This window comes from Bufo gargarizans, chromosome 5 (assembly GCF_014858855.1).
Source record: "Bufo gargarizans isolate SCDJY-AF-19 chromosome 5, ASM1485885v1, whole genome shotgun sequence".
Lineage (NCBI taxonomy): Eukaryota > Metazoa > Chordata > Amphibia > Anura > Bufonidae > Bufo > Bufo gargarizans.
This window is the reverse complement of record NC_058084.1, coordinates 198212342-198229861: the sequence shown is the minus strand read 5'-3', so window position 1 is coordinate 198229861 and position 17520 is coordinate 198212342.

Genomic DNA, 17520 nt, shown 5'->3' with positions numbered 1-17520 from the left:
ATATACATAGGCGTGCGCAGCCTATTGCAATAGGGTGTGCACCCTAAAGCACAAACACACGCCGCGTGCGCGTGTGTAGTATGTATATATATATATATTATATCCATAGATCCTCCATAACAGTGTGTCAATTTTTATTGTACTAATCTAATACTTGCTTTCAAGAGTTTTCCTTTCTTCCTCAGTACGCTTGAGTATTCAAAAACAATCTACTCCTAAGGGTGGGTTCACATCTGCGTTATGCCATTCCGTTATAGGTTCCGTTTCAAACCGAATATAACTGAATGGCCAGATGGAATGCAAAACAGAAGCCTTTAAGAGGCATTCCATTTTGCTCTATCCTAATAGAAGTTTATGAGAAAGCATAACCGATCTGTCTGGGTCCCCTTATGCAAGAAGGAAAACAAAGTCTTGTTGACAGGACTTTGTTTTCCGTCTTGCATAACGGGAACCAGATGGATCCGTTTTGATTCCCATAGACTTCTATTAGGACGGAGAGCAAACGGAATGCCTCTTGCAGAGTCTGCACTGTACAAGAGAGAGATAGCAGTGGCAGTGAAGAGAAAAGTTCGAGAGCACACAATGACTGCCCCAGAGCCTTTCTGCTGCCTGACCAACCGTATGCTGCCACAGCGCCAGCCCAGCCTGCAGGACATCAGAGAGGCCTGGTGTCCACATTATAGCACCACTACATTTACATTTATTTATCAAAAACCATCATACATAGCTAACAAAAAACATTTTTACTGTCCCTTTAATCAAAAGCCAGAATATAATAAAAGACAAAAAAATAAAACAATTTACTTACAAAAGAAGCTATTCAGTCCTGCTGTGCCATCCTCTGCTTGCTTCCACTGATTCTTTCCCCTCCTTTCTGTCTCTCCTCCTTTCTGCTATGAGGGATCTGTGGATGACACACTGTTATGGGGGATTTGTGGATGACACACTGTTATGAGGGATCTGTGGATGACACACTGTTATGAGGGATCTGTTGATGACACTGTTATAGGGGATCTGTGGGTGACACTGTTATGGGGGCATCTGTGGATGACACACTGTTATGGGCATCTGTTGATGACGCACTGTTATGGGCATCAGTGGATGACACTATTATGGGGGATCTGTGGATGACACTGTTATGGGGATCTGCGGATGACACTGTTATGGGGGCATCAGTGGATGACACTGTTATGGGCATCAGTGGATGACACTATTTTGGGGGATCTGTGGATGACACTGTTATGCGGGATCTGTGGATGACACTGTTATGGGGGCATATGTGGATGATGCACTGTTATGGGGGCATCTGTGGATGACGCACTGTTATGGGGGCATCTGTGGATGACGCACAGTTATGGGGGCATCTGTGGATGACGCACTGTTAAGGGGATATCGGTAGATGGCACTGTCATGGGGGCATCTGTGGATGAAGCACTGTTATTAACAGTGCATCATCCACAGATCCCCACATAACAGTATCATCCACAGATCCCCCCCATAACAGTGTCATCCATAGGTTCCCCCCATAACAGTGTCATCCACAGATCCCCCATAACAGTGTCATTTTCCACACAGACCACACATATCCCTTTAACAGTCTATTAAGAGGTTATCTGTGGATGGCACTGTTATGGGGGTATCTGTGTGGAATCTAGCACAGATGCGGGGGGATCTGTGGTCTGTGGATGACACTGTTATGTGGGGCCGGGGGGATCTGTGGATGACACATATATAGCAGCATCTTGTGCTATATATGTGTCATCATCCACAGATCACCCCCACCCCCCGCCCCCCCATAACAGTGTCCCTGACAGGCCGCCGGGGTCTTATGTAAAGTGTCTAGTATTCCACAATCACTGGGCACTGGGCAGGCTCTCAAACATTCAAACTAGGCCGGCGGCAGCGTAACGTGACGTCACTCACTCCGTCACGCTGCATGCGCCTGTTCCTCCCACTTTATTAATGAAGCAGGCGGAGCAGGCGCGTGACGTTGGAGTGAGTGACGTTACACGTCTGGCCGCTGGGACACGGAGCATGGGAGCACGGGAGCAGTCTGGAGATGTCATTGTGGCTGTGTGGGACAGCCGGGGCTCAAGCGGCAGTGCAGGAGCCTGAGCACGGAGGTGTGATTAGGGTGTGCCCAGGCACACCCAGCACACCCCGTGCGCACGCCTATGGTTATATATTATCAACTAAAGGAATAAAGACTGCAGAAGTACCATAGAGAGGACACTTTATGCCCACCAAAACAATCTACACAAGTTTATATATTCACAAAATGTGTCCACCAAACAGATTGGACAATGCTTTTTTATATATTTATACCTTTTCATATTTTTTATATATTTTTTTATATTTTCATACCTTTTAAACATAACTATTGCACCTTTTTGCACTTTTTTTGCACTACTGTTTGCACTATTCTGTACCTCTATGCCAAATTGGGGGAAGATTGAATTACATTTATGTGTCTCTGATTATATGGGAATATTTAACTGCCATACCTTTTGATCACGCAATCTATTTATATATTTATTTATTTACATGTACTTGTCTATATTCCTACAATTTTTTGTATTAAAAATTTTTTATAACAAATTTTAACTAAATAAATACTTTGCTCTACGTAAATTCAGATGAGGAGTGCTCGTCTATATAGATATACTAAATAACATAACTGTGCATCATCTGCAGATCTCCTATAACAGTGTGTCATCCCTAGATCCCCATTGGTACAAAACCCACCAAAGCACACTGTCATGGTTTGAATCTCTCTGTGACAATGGCCACACCCATCTGCCTCCCAGCCAAGCTCTTGACCTAATCCCTGCTTACCTCATTTGCATAGCCAATCAGAGGGGGTTTTACAATTTACTAATTGAAAGAGGTGTTCCAACTGTCAATATAAATATATGTGATGCATTGAATAAAGAATTTGGTCAGTTTGAACTCACATACAGCCTGACTGGAGTTCTGTGAGAATTAAAACGACACGAGCGGTCATTTGAGGCCGGATCATCAACGGCGGAACCAGCAGATATTGTGGTCACATCAGGGAGTGCCGTGAGAGCAGAATAGAGCGAGCAGGGGCTCTTTACATTGGTGGCAGCGGTGGGATTGGCTCTCCAGTTACTGGGACACTCCAAATCACAACTAGAAATGACCAGCTACGCAGCCTGCAGGAGAGACACGCTGAAAGATTTACTTGAGAGCCGAGGAGGGATCGCTGGGATAAAGAACAAGGCCACCTTGATCAGTGAGTTAGCTGAGATGGATCAGAGGGATGGTGATGCTGGACCTCGGTCCGTGGAAGACTTGTTTCAGCAACGAGTTAGAGAGCGGTTGGCATTATATGGTGCCAACCCATCTGAGAAGGCCATACAGAATGCCATCAGAGACATCCAGCTGCAGGATGAGCGGCAAGAGAGAGAACTAGAGCGACAAGTGAGAGAATTGGAGCAACAACATGAGTGGAAAATGGCGGAAATACGTCAATCAGAGACAGCACCTAGAGATACAGCACCTGTCCGTAAGTTGCCCTTTCACACATTCAAATTATTTAAGGAAGGAGAGGAGGAAATAGAAGAGTTCCTCCAGGACTTTGAGAGACTGTGCCAGATACATAAAGTGCCGTCCCAAGATCGGGACACCTTACTGGCAAGTAACCTAACTGACAAAGCTGCGGATGTGTATCAGGCCATGGAGGATGAGGACGCCATGGATTATGACCGGGTAAAAGAAGCCCCGCTAGCCCGATTTGCCATTACCCCTGAAGCCAGCCGGATTAAGTTTCGAGAATCCCGGAAACAAGGCAACCTAACCTATGTGGAGTGGGCACATCATCTGCAGCGGAACCTCAAGGGCTGGTTCCAGGGAAACCATGCTCATACCATAGAGGACATCACCCAGCTAGTTCTCTTAGAGCAGTTCTTTGACCACACCCCTCTGATAGTACGGGATTGGGTGCAAGATAAGCGGCCACAGACGGAACAGCAAGCAGCGACTTTGGCCGATGAATATCTGGACTCTCGGTGATCCATTGGAGGCCAGCGGTATCCACTACCGCGGCCCAGTGTATCGACCTTGAGCCCAACTCCAGTATCTCAATGGGCTGCCTCTAGACCCTTAGCCCGATCAAAACATTCTACGGGGCCTAAGTGCTATACATGTAATCAGACGGGTCATCTGCAGCGTTCTTGCCCTAACCAATCCCCGAGGTACCAAGAGACTGCCCAGTTATCCAGGTCGGTGACTTATTGCCTCCATATCGAGGCCAACCCTCTAGATGTTCAGGAAGAGTTTGGTGAGCTGTTCGAGGCTGATCCCGCCCAGGCCGCAGCTGAAGATAATCGGCAGCACCATCGTCTGGCAGTATGGGTTAATGGGCAACCGGCCCAGGGACTTTGTGATTCCGGGGCTACGATTACCCTGAACCGGCCAGACTGTGGCAGTCAGGGTAGCAGGGGGCAAGGTGCTGCATTTATCCACCACCAGAGTGCACCAGGATTAGGGCTCCGGGAAACGACAAGTGCGAGTAGGAATACTCTGTGAGTTACCCGCAGAAGTACTTTTGGGGAATGACTTGGGGCATTTTACTTCATTTGCACCAGAGACCGCCATGGCTGTGACCACAGGACAACAAAGCCACCTACAAGGCAACTCCACTCCTATGGGGACCCAGGTAAGACCAAATCCTCCCACGTTACCCCGACTTGACAACTCCATGTCCTGGGATTCTCCTTCCGACGTTAGGCAAGAAACCCGGAGAGACCCTACTTTAGCGTGCTATTGGGACAGGGCGGGCAAGGATTCAGGGGGGTTAGGGGAAGACAGAATAGAGTGGGAGGGAGGGCTTCTTTATCGTTACACTGAAGGGGTGGGCAACGGGAAGTGTGAGGGCCCCCACAAACAGCTAGTCGTACCCCAGAAGTACAGACAGGAGCTATTGAGGCTGGCTCACGATATCCCCTTGGCCAGACATTTAGGGATAGCTAAGACCCGGAGTCGGTTGTCTCGTGCTTTCTTCTGGCCTAGGTTACATGCAGAGGTACGAGAATACTGCCGGACCTGTGAGACTTGCCAGAGGGTAGAAAAGGCGGGGGATCATCCAAAAGCCTCTCTGCACCCTATGCCGATAATTAGGGAACCCTTTAGCCGGATAGCAGTAGACATTATTGGCCCACTGGCCCGCCCCAGTGCCAGTGGTGGATTACGCCACCCGCTACCCGGAAGCTATTCCCCTATCCAATATCCAGGCTGACACGGTAGATGATGCCTTACTGCGGGTGTTTACTAGGGTAGGATTTCCCCAGGAGATATTGTCTGATCAAGGAAATCAGTTCACCGCCAAGCTGACCCAGCAGCTCTGGTGCCCCTGTGGTATTAAAACCCTCCAGAGCGCACCCTACCACCCCCAAACGAATGGGCTGTGCGGGGGATTTAACGGGACCCTAAAACAGCTACTTCCGGCCTTCGTGGAGAGTAGGAAGGATTGGGAAAAATATCTTCCCCACCTACTGTTCGCCTACTGGGAGGTACCTCAAGAGTCCACAGGGTTTTCACCATTTGAGCTGTTGTATTAGACTTAGTGAGGGCCCAGTGGGAAGGGGGAGAGGATCCTGAAGGCCTCCCCATCCTTACTTACGTCTTGGAACTCAGGGATCGACTGCAGGAACTTACCGAGGTAGTCCATGAGAATATGCAATCAGCCCAGAGTCAGCAGAAGGTTTGGTATGATTGATCTGCTCGGAATCGCACTTTTTGTGTCAGACAGAAGGTCCTAGTACTAAAACCCTTGAAACAAAATAAATTACAGGCCTCCTGGCAGGGCCCTTATCAGGTGGTGAAACAGCTGTGCGACACCACCTATGTGGTCGCCAGCTGTGCAGACACAAGAATTAAGAGGACATTCCACATCAATATGATGAAGACCTATCACGAGAGGGCTGAGGCAGTAGCCGCCATATGCGCTCCTGCCACCGGGGACTCTGAATACCTGCCGATGCTGGAGCTTCCTGCAATCAGTAACCGTTCTGGGGGGGTGGAAGATGTTCAGTTAGGAGATGGGTTAGGACCCCAGGAACAAGAATAGGTCAGGGAATTACTCCAGGACCGGAAAGAGATGTTCTCAACACTCCCTGGATACACTCACTTGGCAGTGCACAAGGAGGAGACACTCGGGCAGAAGCCCCTGAGACAATCAGCCTATAGGATTCCCAGAGCTGTGCAAGAAGGGATGAGAGCAGAGGTTAGGGTGGTGCTTGAGTTAGGGGTGATCGAACCATCAGCAAGCCCCTGGGATTCCCCTGTAGTATTAGTCCCAAAACGGGATGGCACGACCCGATTTTGTGTGTGGACTATAGGCGACTGAATGACTGTACTGTGACAGACGCCTACCCCATGCCCCGAGTGGACGAATTGTTGGACAAAATAGCTCAGGGACATTTTCTGATGACTATTGACCTGTGTAAGGGCTACTGACAGATTCCCCTGGAGGCGGATGCCATTCCAAAGTCGGCCTTCATCACCACGTTTGGCCTTTATCAGTTCCGGGTAATGCCATTTGGGATGAAAAATGCTCTGGCTACCTTCCAACGAATTATAGATCAACTCCTCGGTGGTCTGCAGGATTTTGCATGCGCATATCTTGATGACATTGCAATCTATAGCCAGACATGGGAGGAGCATCTCAGACACCTGGGCATAGTGCTAGACAGAATCAGGTTTGCAGGCCTGACCCTGAAGCCAGACAAGTGTAATATCGGGATGTCGGAGGTACAATATTTGGGACATAGAATGGGATGTGGGAAGCAGAGGCCGGAGCCTGCAAAAATCGAGGCCATCCTAAACTGGCCAGTTCCCAGAACCAAGGCCCAGACGGGCTCAAATAATTTTGTACAAAATGATTTGCCAAGTATCTCTAACTTATTAGTTCAGCATTTGATATTATGATGCAATTTTGTACTTTATTTGGTTTGCAGTGAGCTGTTGCATTGCTTGTTTTGTTTAACAGTCTTGTTCTCAGCCATAGCAACGTGCCCCTGCGCTTTGGGATGTGCTGACTGACCCCCTTTTTTTATGCTGCCATGAAAAAAGAATGTTTGGCTTTAGTCTGGGCTTTAAAGAAATTGCAGCCCTACGTGTATGGACGCTCTTTTACCGTCATGACGGACCACAATCCCTTGATATGGCTAAACCGGGTGGCGGGAGAGAATGGCCGATTACTAAGGTGGAGCCTAGCTTTGCAACCCTACAATTTCACCATACAATATCGGCCAGGGCCTCAAAACAGGAATGCGGATGGATCATCCCGGCAAACCGACCTGAAATCTTAAGAATACTTTTCCAACATCCTCGAAATGACCCGGTGAGGGTCCCACTGTGGCTGTTGGACTGTTTCCCGGGAGGGGGGCAATGTCATGGTTTGAAAGTCGTTTGAGGCCGGATCATCAACGGCGGAACCAGCAGATATTGTGGTCACATCAGGGAGTGCCGTGAGAGCAGAATAGAGCGAGGAGGGGCTCGTTACACACACCATTTGGTTCAAAATATTTTTTCTTTAATTTTTTTTCCTCTAAAACCTAAATGCGTCTTATCATCAGGTGCATCTTATAAAGTGAAAAATAAGGTAATTGAATAATAACTTATTCTAACATTATTAACCCCTTAAGGACTATTTGACCTTAAGGACTTGGCCATTTTTTTTAAATCTGACCAGTGTCACTTTAAGTGCTCATAACTTTAAAACGCTTTGACTTACCCAGGCCGTTCTGAGATGGTTTTTTGTCACATATTGTACTTCATGACACTGCTAAAATTGAGTCCCCCCCAAAAATTTTTGCATAAAAAATACCATATTTACCAAAAATTTTGAAAAATTAGCAAATTTCAAAGTTTCAGTTTCTCTACTTCTGTAATACATAGTAACACCCCCAAAAATTGTAATGACTTTACATTCCCCATATGTCTTCTTCATGTTTAGAGCATTTTGGGAATGATATTTTATTTTTTGGGGATGTTACAAGGCTTAGAAGTTTAGAAGCAAATTTTGCAATTTTTCAGAAATCTTCAAAATCCCACTTTTTATGGACCAGTTCAGGTTTGAAGTCACTTTGTGAGGCTTACATAATAGAAACCCCCAAAAATGCCCATTCTAGAAACTACACCCCTCCAGGTTTTCAAAACTGTTTTACAAACTTTGTTAACCCTTTAGGTCTTCCACAAGACTTCATGGCAAATGGACATAAATTTTATGAATTTTGATTTTTCATTTTCTTTTCCAATATAATCATTTTTTTCCTGGAGAAAAACAAGGGTTAACTGCCAAACAAAACTCAAAATTAGTTGCCCTGATTCTGTAGTTTGCAGAAACACCCCATATGTGGTCGTAAACTTCTGTTTGGCCAAACGGGAGGACATAGAAGGAGGGGAACACCATATGGGTTTTGCAAGGCAGATTTTGCAGGACTGGTTTTGTCTATACCATGTCCCATTTGAAGCCCCCTGTTGCACCCCTAGAATAGAAATTTTAAAAAAGTGACTCCATCTAAGAAAGTACACCCCTCAAGGTATTCAAAACTGGGTTTACAAACTTTGTTAACCCTTTAGGTGTTCCACAAGAGTTAATGGCAGATGGAGAAACAATTTTGAAATTTCAATTTTTAGGAAAATTTTCCAATATAATCAATTTTTTCCAGGAGTAAAACAAGGGTTAACTGCCAAACAAAACTTAATATGGGTTGCCCTGATTCTGTAGTTTGCAAAAACACCCCATATGTGGTCTTAAACTACTGTTTGGCCAAAAGGGAGCACATAGAAGGAGGGGAACACCATATGGGTTTTGGAAGGCAGATTTTGCAGGACTGGTTTTGTTTATACCATGTCCCATTTGAAGCCCCCTGTTGCACCCCTAGAATAGAAATTTTAAAAAAGTGACTCCCTCTAAGAAAGTACACCCCTCAAGGTATTCAAAACTGGGTTTACAAACTTTGTTAACCCTTTAAGTGTTCCACAAGAGTTAATGACAGATGGAGAAACAATTTCGAAATTTCTATTTTTGGGAAAATTTTCCAATATAATCAATTTTCTCCAGGAGTAAAACAAGGGTTAACTGCCAAACAAAACTCAATATGGGTTGCCCTGATTCTGTAGTTTGCAAAAACACCCCATATGTGGTCGTAAACTACTGTTTGGCCAAATGGGAGCACATAGAAGGAGGGGAACACCATATGGGTTTTGGAAGGCAGATTTTGCAGGACTGGTTTTGTTTATACCATGTTCCATTTGAAGCCCCCTGTTGCACCCCTAGAATAGAAATTTTAAAAAAGTGACTCCCTCTAAGAAAGTACACCCCTCAAGGTATTCAAAACTGGGTTTACAAACTTTGTTAACCCTTTAGGTGTTCCACAAGAGTTAATGGCAGATGGAGAAACTATTTCAAAACTTCTATTTTTTGGAAAATTTTTCCATTTTAACCCTTACTTTATTACTGGAAAAAATGGGTTAACAGACAAACAAAACGCAAAATGTGTTGCCCTGATTCTGTAGTTTGCAGAAACACCCCATATGTGGTCGTACACTACTATTTGGCTAAACGGCAGGACATAGAAGAAGGGGAATGTCATATGGTTTTTGGAAGGCGGATTTTGCTGGACTGGTTTATTTACACCATGTACCCTTTCAAGCCCCCTGATGCACCCCTAGAGTAGAAACTCCATTAAAGTGACCCCATCTAGGAAACTACAGGATAAGGTGGTTGTTGTTTTGGGACTATTTTAGGGGTAAATATGATTTTTGGTTGCTCTATATTACTCTTTTTTGAGGCAAGGTAACAAAAAATTTAAATTCAAAAATTGTTTCTACATTCGCTATTTAGTGTTGTGGAACACCTAAAGGGGTTAACATAGTTTGTAAAGTGACATTTGAATACCTTGAGGGGTGTAGTTTCTTAGATGGGGTCACTTTTTGGAGTTTCTAGTCTAGGCTACATGAGGGGGGCTTCTAATGGGACATGGTGTCAATAAAAAAACAGTCCATCAAAATCTGCCTCCCAGAAACCGTATGGAGTTCCCTTCGTTCTATGCTCTGCCGTGCGGCTATATAGCCATTGACGACCACATATGGGGTGTTTCTGCAAACTACAGAATCAGGGCAATAAATATTTAGTTTTGTTTGGCTGTTAACCCTTGCTTTATTACCGGAAAAAAGGATTCAAATGGAAATTTTGCCCAAATTGGGGGTGTTTTGGCACCGTTTTTATTTTATATTTTTAACACCGTTCATCCGAGGCGTTTGGTCAAAAGTTATTTTTATAGCAACGACTTTTACACACACGACGATGCCCAATATGTATGGCTCTCAGACTTTGGAGACACTAAGCAGGCATCCTAAAACTGCGGCCCTCTAGAGGTTGTAAAACTACAATTCCCACCATGCCCTGCTGATGGCTGTAGGTTGTCTGGGCATGCTGGGAGTTATAGTTTTACAACATCTGGAGGGCCGCAGTTTGAGGATGCCTGCACTAAAACTAATATTTTTTTGGGGGGAAAAAATTGTTTCCGTGTCTCCAAAGTCTGAGAGCCATAGTTTTTTATGTTCTCTAGTGGACTGTTGGGGATTATAAAAATTTAGTACTCCATGGAAGTGTGATACTCCCTGAAGCAATCGATAACGCAGAGGCCCGGATGATCGGGGCACGTGTCGCACTGAGTGGTGGTGTCCTTCCGTATCCCCTTCCTGCGACACACTCTGCACTTTTTCTGGGTTCGTCCCTTCTTTCCAGTATGGGGGACCACACCTGGAAAGTGTTGGCCAGGGACGATCTGGGGGCCTCCAGTTCCCGAGGTACTCCAGCCTGCTCTTTCCCGGTCCGAAAAGATCAGGGCCTTGAGGACTGCCTCATAGAACTGGAGGAATGTCCCTGTTGCTGCCAGCGCTTCGGGATAGTACAAAAGAGTTGTACATGGCAACCTGTACCAAGTAGACCGCAACTTTTTTGTACCATGCCCGGGTTTTGCGCATGGCGTTATATGGCTTGAGGACTTGATCAGAGAGATCAACTCCTCACATATACCAATTGTAGTCGATGATACAATCGGGCTTGAGGACCGTTGCCGCGGTACCTCGCACAGAGACGGGGGTGGTGCTGTTACCGTGGATTGTGGACAGCATAAGGACATCCCTCTTGTCCTTATACCTGACCAGCAACAGGTTTCCACTGGTAAGGGCACGGGTCTCACCCCTGGGGATAGGTACCTGGAGGGGGTAGGCAGGGAGGTTGCGTTGATTTTTCCGCACGGTCCCACAAGCGAACGTGGATCTGGTGGCAAGGGACCTGAACAAGGGGATACTGGTATAAAAGTTATCCACAAGTGGTAACCGTTATCCAGCAGTGGGTACATAAGGTCCCACACGAGTTTCCCGCTAACCAGAGTGGGGGGACATTCTGGGGGTTGAATACGGGAATCTCACCCCTCGTACACACGAAATTTGTAAGTGTACCCTGACGTACTCTCACAAATTTTGTATAGCTTCACGCCATACATCGCCCGCTTTGTGGGAATATATTGGCGGAAACTGAGTCTCCCCTTGAACGCAATGAGAGACTCATCAACCGCGACCTCCCTTCCAGGTACGTAGGCCATTGACATGCGGCGGGTTGCCCTCCTGGCGTCAGTCTCAGGGGAAGGGCGGAAGTTGCAGTTACGTGGCAGGCAAGGATTGGCCATGCGCCGCTCATATGACCATAACTACGTAAGTGTCACATGCAACCCTCCGGAGCATTGGATAGGCTCTAGTACTTTAAAATACACCTCGTCATTTCCCTCCGCCTCTCCTCCTGAAATACCGAAAACGTGAAACGCGCGTTGAGGGACAGGCACTAATCTTTACTTCCACCACTTGTTATTTTATAAATTGGTAGATTTCTTCATTTGGGGTCACGATTCATTATAGATATCAGTGGTTGTCTCACAGCTATTTATCACAAAGAGCAGGCAGCATTACAGTAGATTAATACTATTACCATATTTTTAGCTTTATAGGACGCACCTGATAATAAGATGCACCTAGGTTTTTAAGGAGGAAAATAAGAAAAAAAACGTATTTTGAACCAAAAGGTGTGCTTTTGGTGGGTTTTGAACTAATAGTGGTCTGTGGATGACGCTATTATAGGGGATCTGTGGATGACAATGCTATGGAGGGGATCTGTGGATGACGCACTGTTAGGGGATCTGTGGATGACACTGTTATGGGGATCTGTGGATGACACACTGATATGGGAGGAGCTGTGGATGACACTGTTATGGAGGGGATCTGTGAAAGATGCACTGTATGGGGGATCTGTGGATGACACTGTTATGGGGATCTGTGGATGACACTGTTATGGGGATCTGTGGATGACACACTGATATGGAGGGAGCTGTGGATGATACTGTTATGTGGGATCTGTGGATGATACTGCTATGGGGATACCTGTGGATGACACTGTTATGGGGGGATCTATGGATGACACTGTTATGGGGGATATGTGGATGACATGGAGGGTATATAGCATCTTATGCTGGTCCCCTCTGTGTCTTCTCATGTCCCTGTGTAAATAGTGACCCCCATTACACCGAGCTCTGCTCACAGCAGTCTTCATATGTAAAGATTAGTCATGTAATCCTCAACAAGTGGCTCTGCTTTGTTAAACTCCTGTAGTCATCTGTAGTAGTACTCACTATCAAGCTAGCAGGCAGGCCGGCAGCGTAACGTCACTCAGTCAGTCATGCTGCCCCCACTTTATTAATGAAGCTGGCAGAGAAGGAGCATGATGGAGTGAGTGACGTTACGCTGCTGGCCTGCTAGCTTGATAGTGAGTACTACTACAGACTTACTGTAGTTTAACAAAGCAGAGACACTTGTTGAGGATTACATGACTAATCTTTACATATGAAAATTGCTGTGAGCGGGGCCCAGCGTAATGGAGTACAGTGACTGCACCGGGCCCCCCACCACAAGTGAAACAGCAGTTTCTGGCCTCCAGCCCCTCCTTCCACCCCGTGTGATAGAGCTCTGATACATCGCAGGCTGCGCTGTACAGCGTAGAGGCCGGCGATGTATCAGTGTCAGCAATGTAAAAATTGCAACCTTCTCTTTATAAGGCTACTTTCACACTCGCGTTTGGTGCGGATCTGTCATGGATCTGAACAGACGGATCCGTTCAGATAGTAGAAACCGTCTGCATCCGTTCAGAACGGATCAGTTTGGCTCAGTTTCATCAGACGGACACCAAAACGCTGCAAGCAGTGTTTTCGTGTCTACCTCCAAAGCGGAATGGAGACGGAATGGAGACAAAATGATGCATTCTGAGCGGATCCTTTTCCATTCAGAATGCATTAGTTCAAAACTGATCCGTTTTGGACCGCTTGTGAGAGCCCTGAAACGGATCTCAGAAACGGAAAGCCAAAACGCCAGTGTAAAGTAGCCTATGATGCACTGGAAAAAAGTGTGTCTTATAAAGCGGAAAATACGGTATCTTGTTCATATTGTGGCATGCATCTAGTCCCTTTTCTTTACTATTATGAACCTCTTTTCCCACCACATTTCCCCCCCTCCATTTTTTTTACATTATGGTCTTGTATTTCTTTAACCACTTCAGCCCCGCTAGCTGAAACCACCTTCATGACCAGAGCACTTTTTACACTTCTGCACTACACTACTTTCACCGTTTATCGCTCGGTCATGCAACTTACCACCCAAATGAATTTTACCTCCTTTTCTTCTCACTAATAGAGCTTTCATTTGGTGGTATTTTATTGCTGCTGGCATTTTTCCTTTTTTGTTATTAATCGAAATGTAACGATTTTTTTTTGCAAAAAAATGACATTTTTCACTTTCAGCTGTAAAATTTTGCAAAAGAAAAACGACATCCATATATAAATTTTTCGCTAAATTTATAGTTCTACATGTCTTTGATAAAAAAAAATGTTTGGGCAAAAAAAAAAATGGTTTGGGTAAAAGTTATAGCGTTTACAAACTATGGTACAAAAATGTGAATTTCCGCTTTTTGAAGCAGCTCTGACTTTCTGAGCACCTGTCATGATTCCTGAGGTTCTACAATGCCCAAACAGTAGAAAAAACCCCACAAATGACCCCATTTCGGAAAGTAGACACCCTAGGGTATTCGCTGATGGGCATAGTGAGTTCATAGAACTTTTTATTTTTTGTCACAAGTTAGCGGAAAATGATGATGATTTTTTATTTTTATTTTTTTCTTACAAAGTCTCATATTCCACTAACTTGCGACAAAAAATAAAAATTCTAGGAACTCGCCATGCCCCTCACGGAATACCTTGGGGTGTCTTCTTTCCAAAATGGGGTCACTTGTGGGGTAGTTATACTGCCCTGGCAATTTAGGGGCCCAAATGTGTGAGAAGTAACTTTGCAATCAAATGTGTAAAAAATGACCGGTGAAATCCGAAAGGTGCACTTTGGAATATGTGCCCCTTTGCCCACCTAGGCTGCAAAAAAGTGTCACACATCTGGTATCGCCGTACTCAGGAGAAGTTGGGGAATGTGTTTTGGGGTGTCATTTTACATATACCCATGCTGGGTGAGAGAAATATCTTGGCAAAAGACAACTTTTCCAATTTTTTTTATACAAAGTTGGCATTTGACCAAGATATTTTTCTCACCCAGCATGGGTATATGTAAAATGACACCCCAAAAACACATTCCCCAACTTCTCCTGAGTACGGCGATACCAGATGTGTCACACTTTTTTGCAGCCAAGGTGGGCAAAGGGGCACATATTCCAAAGTGCACCTTTCGGATTTCGCAGGCATTTTTTACACATTTTGATTGCAAAGTACTTCTCACACATTTGGGCCCCTAAATTGCCAGGGCAGTATAACTACGCCACAAGTGACCCCATTTTGGAAAGAAGACACCCCAAGGTATTCCGTAAGGGGCATGGCGAGTTCCTAGAATTTTTTATTTTTTGTCGCAAGTTAGTGGAATATGAGACTTTGAAGGAAAAAAGAAAAAAATGAAAATCATCATTTTCCGCTAACTTGTGACAAAAAATAAAAAATTCGAGGAACTCGCCGTGCCCCTCACGGAATACCTTGGGGTGTCTTCTTTCCAAAATGGGGTCACTTGTGGCGTAGTTATACTGCCCTGGCAATTTAGGGGCCCAAATGTGTGAGAAGTACTTTGCAATCAAAATGTGTAAAAAATGGCCTGCGAAATCCGAAAGGTGCACTTTGGAATATGTGCCCCTTTGCCCACCTTGGCTGCAAAAAAGTGTCACACATCTGGTATCGCCGTACTCAGGAGACAGCTGGGGAATGTGTTTTGGGGTGTCATTTACATATACCCATGCTGGGTGAGAGAAATATCTTGGCAAAAGATAACTTTTCCAATTTTTTTATACAAAGTTGGCATTTGACCAAGATATTTTTCTCACCCAGCATGGGTATATGTAAAATGACACCCCAAAACACATTCCCCACTTCTCCTGAGTACGGCGATACCAGATGTGTGACACTTTTTTGCAGCCTAGATGCGCAAAGGTGCCCAAATTCCTTTTAGGAGGGCATTTTTTGACATTCGGATCCCAGACTTCTTCTCACACTTTCGGGCCCCTAAAAAGCCAGGGCAGTATAAATACCCCACATGTGACCCCACTTTGGAAAGAAGACACCCCAAGGTATTCAATGAGGGGCCTGGCGAGTTCATAGAATTTTTTATTTTTTTTGCATAAGTTAGCGGAAATTGTTTTTTTTTGTTTTTTTCTCACAAAGTCTCACTTTCCGCTAACTTAGGACAAAAATTTAAATCTTTCATGGACTCAATATGCCCCTCACGGAATACCTTGGGGTGTCTTCTTTCCGAAATGGGGTCACATGTGGGGTATTTATACTGCCCTGGCTTTTTAGGGGCCCTAAAGCGTGAGAAGAAGTCTGGAATATAAATGTCAAAAAATGTTTACGCATTTGGATTCCGTGAGGGGTATGGTGAGTTCATGTGAGATTTTATTTTTTGACACAAGTTAGTGGAATATGAGACTTTGTAAGAAAAAACAAAAACAAAAACAAACAATAATTTCCGCTAACTTGGGCCCAAAAAATGTCTGAATGGAGCCTTACAGGGGGGGGGGGGTGATCAATGACAGGGGGGTGATCAATGACAGGGGGGTAATCAATGACAGGGGGGTGATCACCCATATAGACTCCCTGATCACCCCCCTGTCATTGATCACCCCCCTGGTAAGGCTCCATTCAGACGTCCGTATGATTTTACGGATCCATGGATCGGATCCGCAAAACACATGGGACGTCTGAATGGAGCCTTACAGGGGGGTTTATCAATGACAGGGGGTGATCAGGTGATCACCCCCTTGTCACTGATCACCCCCCCCTGTAAGGCTCCATTCAGACGTCCGTATGATTTTACGGATCCATGGATACATGGATCGGATCCGCAAAACACATGCGGACGTCTGAATGGAGCCTTACAGGGGGGTTATCAATGACAGGGGGTGACAGGGGTGATCACCCCCCTGTCACTGATCACCCCCCTGTAAGGCTCCATTCAGACGTCCGTATGATTTTTACGGATCCATGGATACATGGATCGGATCCGCAAAACACATGCGGACGTCTGAATGGAGCCTTACAGGGGGGTGATCAATGACAGGCGGTGATCAATGACAGGGGTGATCAGGGAGTGTTATGCGTGATCACCCGCCTGTCATTGATCACCCCCCTGTAAGGCTCCATTCAGACGTCCGCATGTGTTTTGCGGATCCGATCCATGTATCCGTAAAAATCATGCGGACGTCTGAATGGAGCCTTACAGGGGGGTGATCAATGACAGGGGTGATCAGGGAGTGTATATGGGTGATCACCCCCCTGTCATTGATCACCCCCCTGTAAGGCTCCATTCAGACGTCCGTATGATTTTTACGGATCCATGGATACATGGATCGGATCCGCAAAACACATGCGGACGTCTGAATGGAGCCTTACAGGGGGGTGATCAATGACAGGGGGTGATCAGGGAGTGTATATGCGTGATCACCCGCCTGTCATTGATCACAGGCTCCATTCAGACGTCCGCATGTGTTTTGCGGATCCGATCCATGTATCCGTGGATCCGTAAAAATCATACGGACGTCTGAACGGAGCCTGACAGGGGGGTGATCAATGACAGGGGGGTGATCAATGACAGGGGGGTGATCAGGGATTTATATGGGGTGATCATGGGTGATCAGGGGTTCATAAAGGGTTAATAAGTGACGGGGGGGTGTAGTGTAGTGTAGTGTTTGGTGCGACTTTACTGACCTACCTGTGTCCTCTGGTGGTCGATCCTAACAAAAGGGACCACCAGAGGACCAGGTAGGAGGTATTAGACGCTGTTATCAAAACAGCGTCTAATATACCTGTTAGGGGTTAAAAATTCGGATCTCCAGCCTGCCAGCGAGCGATCGCCGCTGGCATGCTGGAGATCCACTCGCTTACCTTCCGTTCCTGTGAG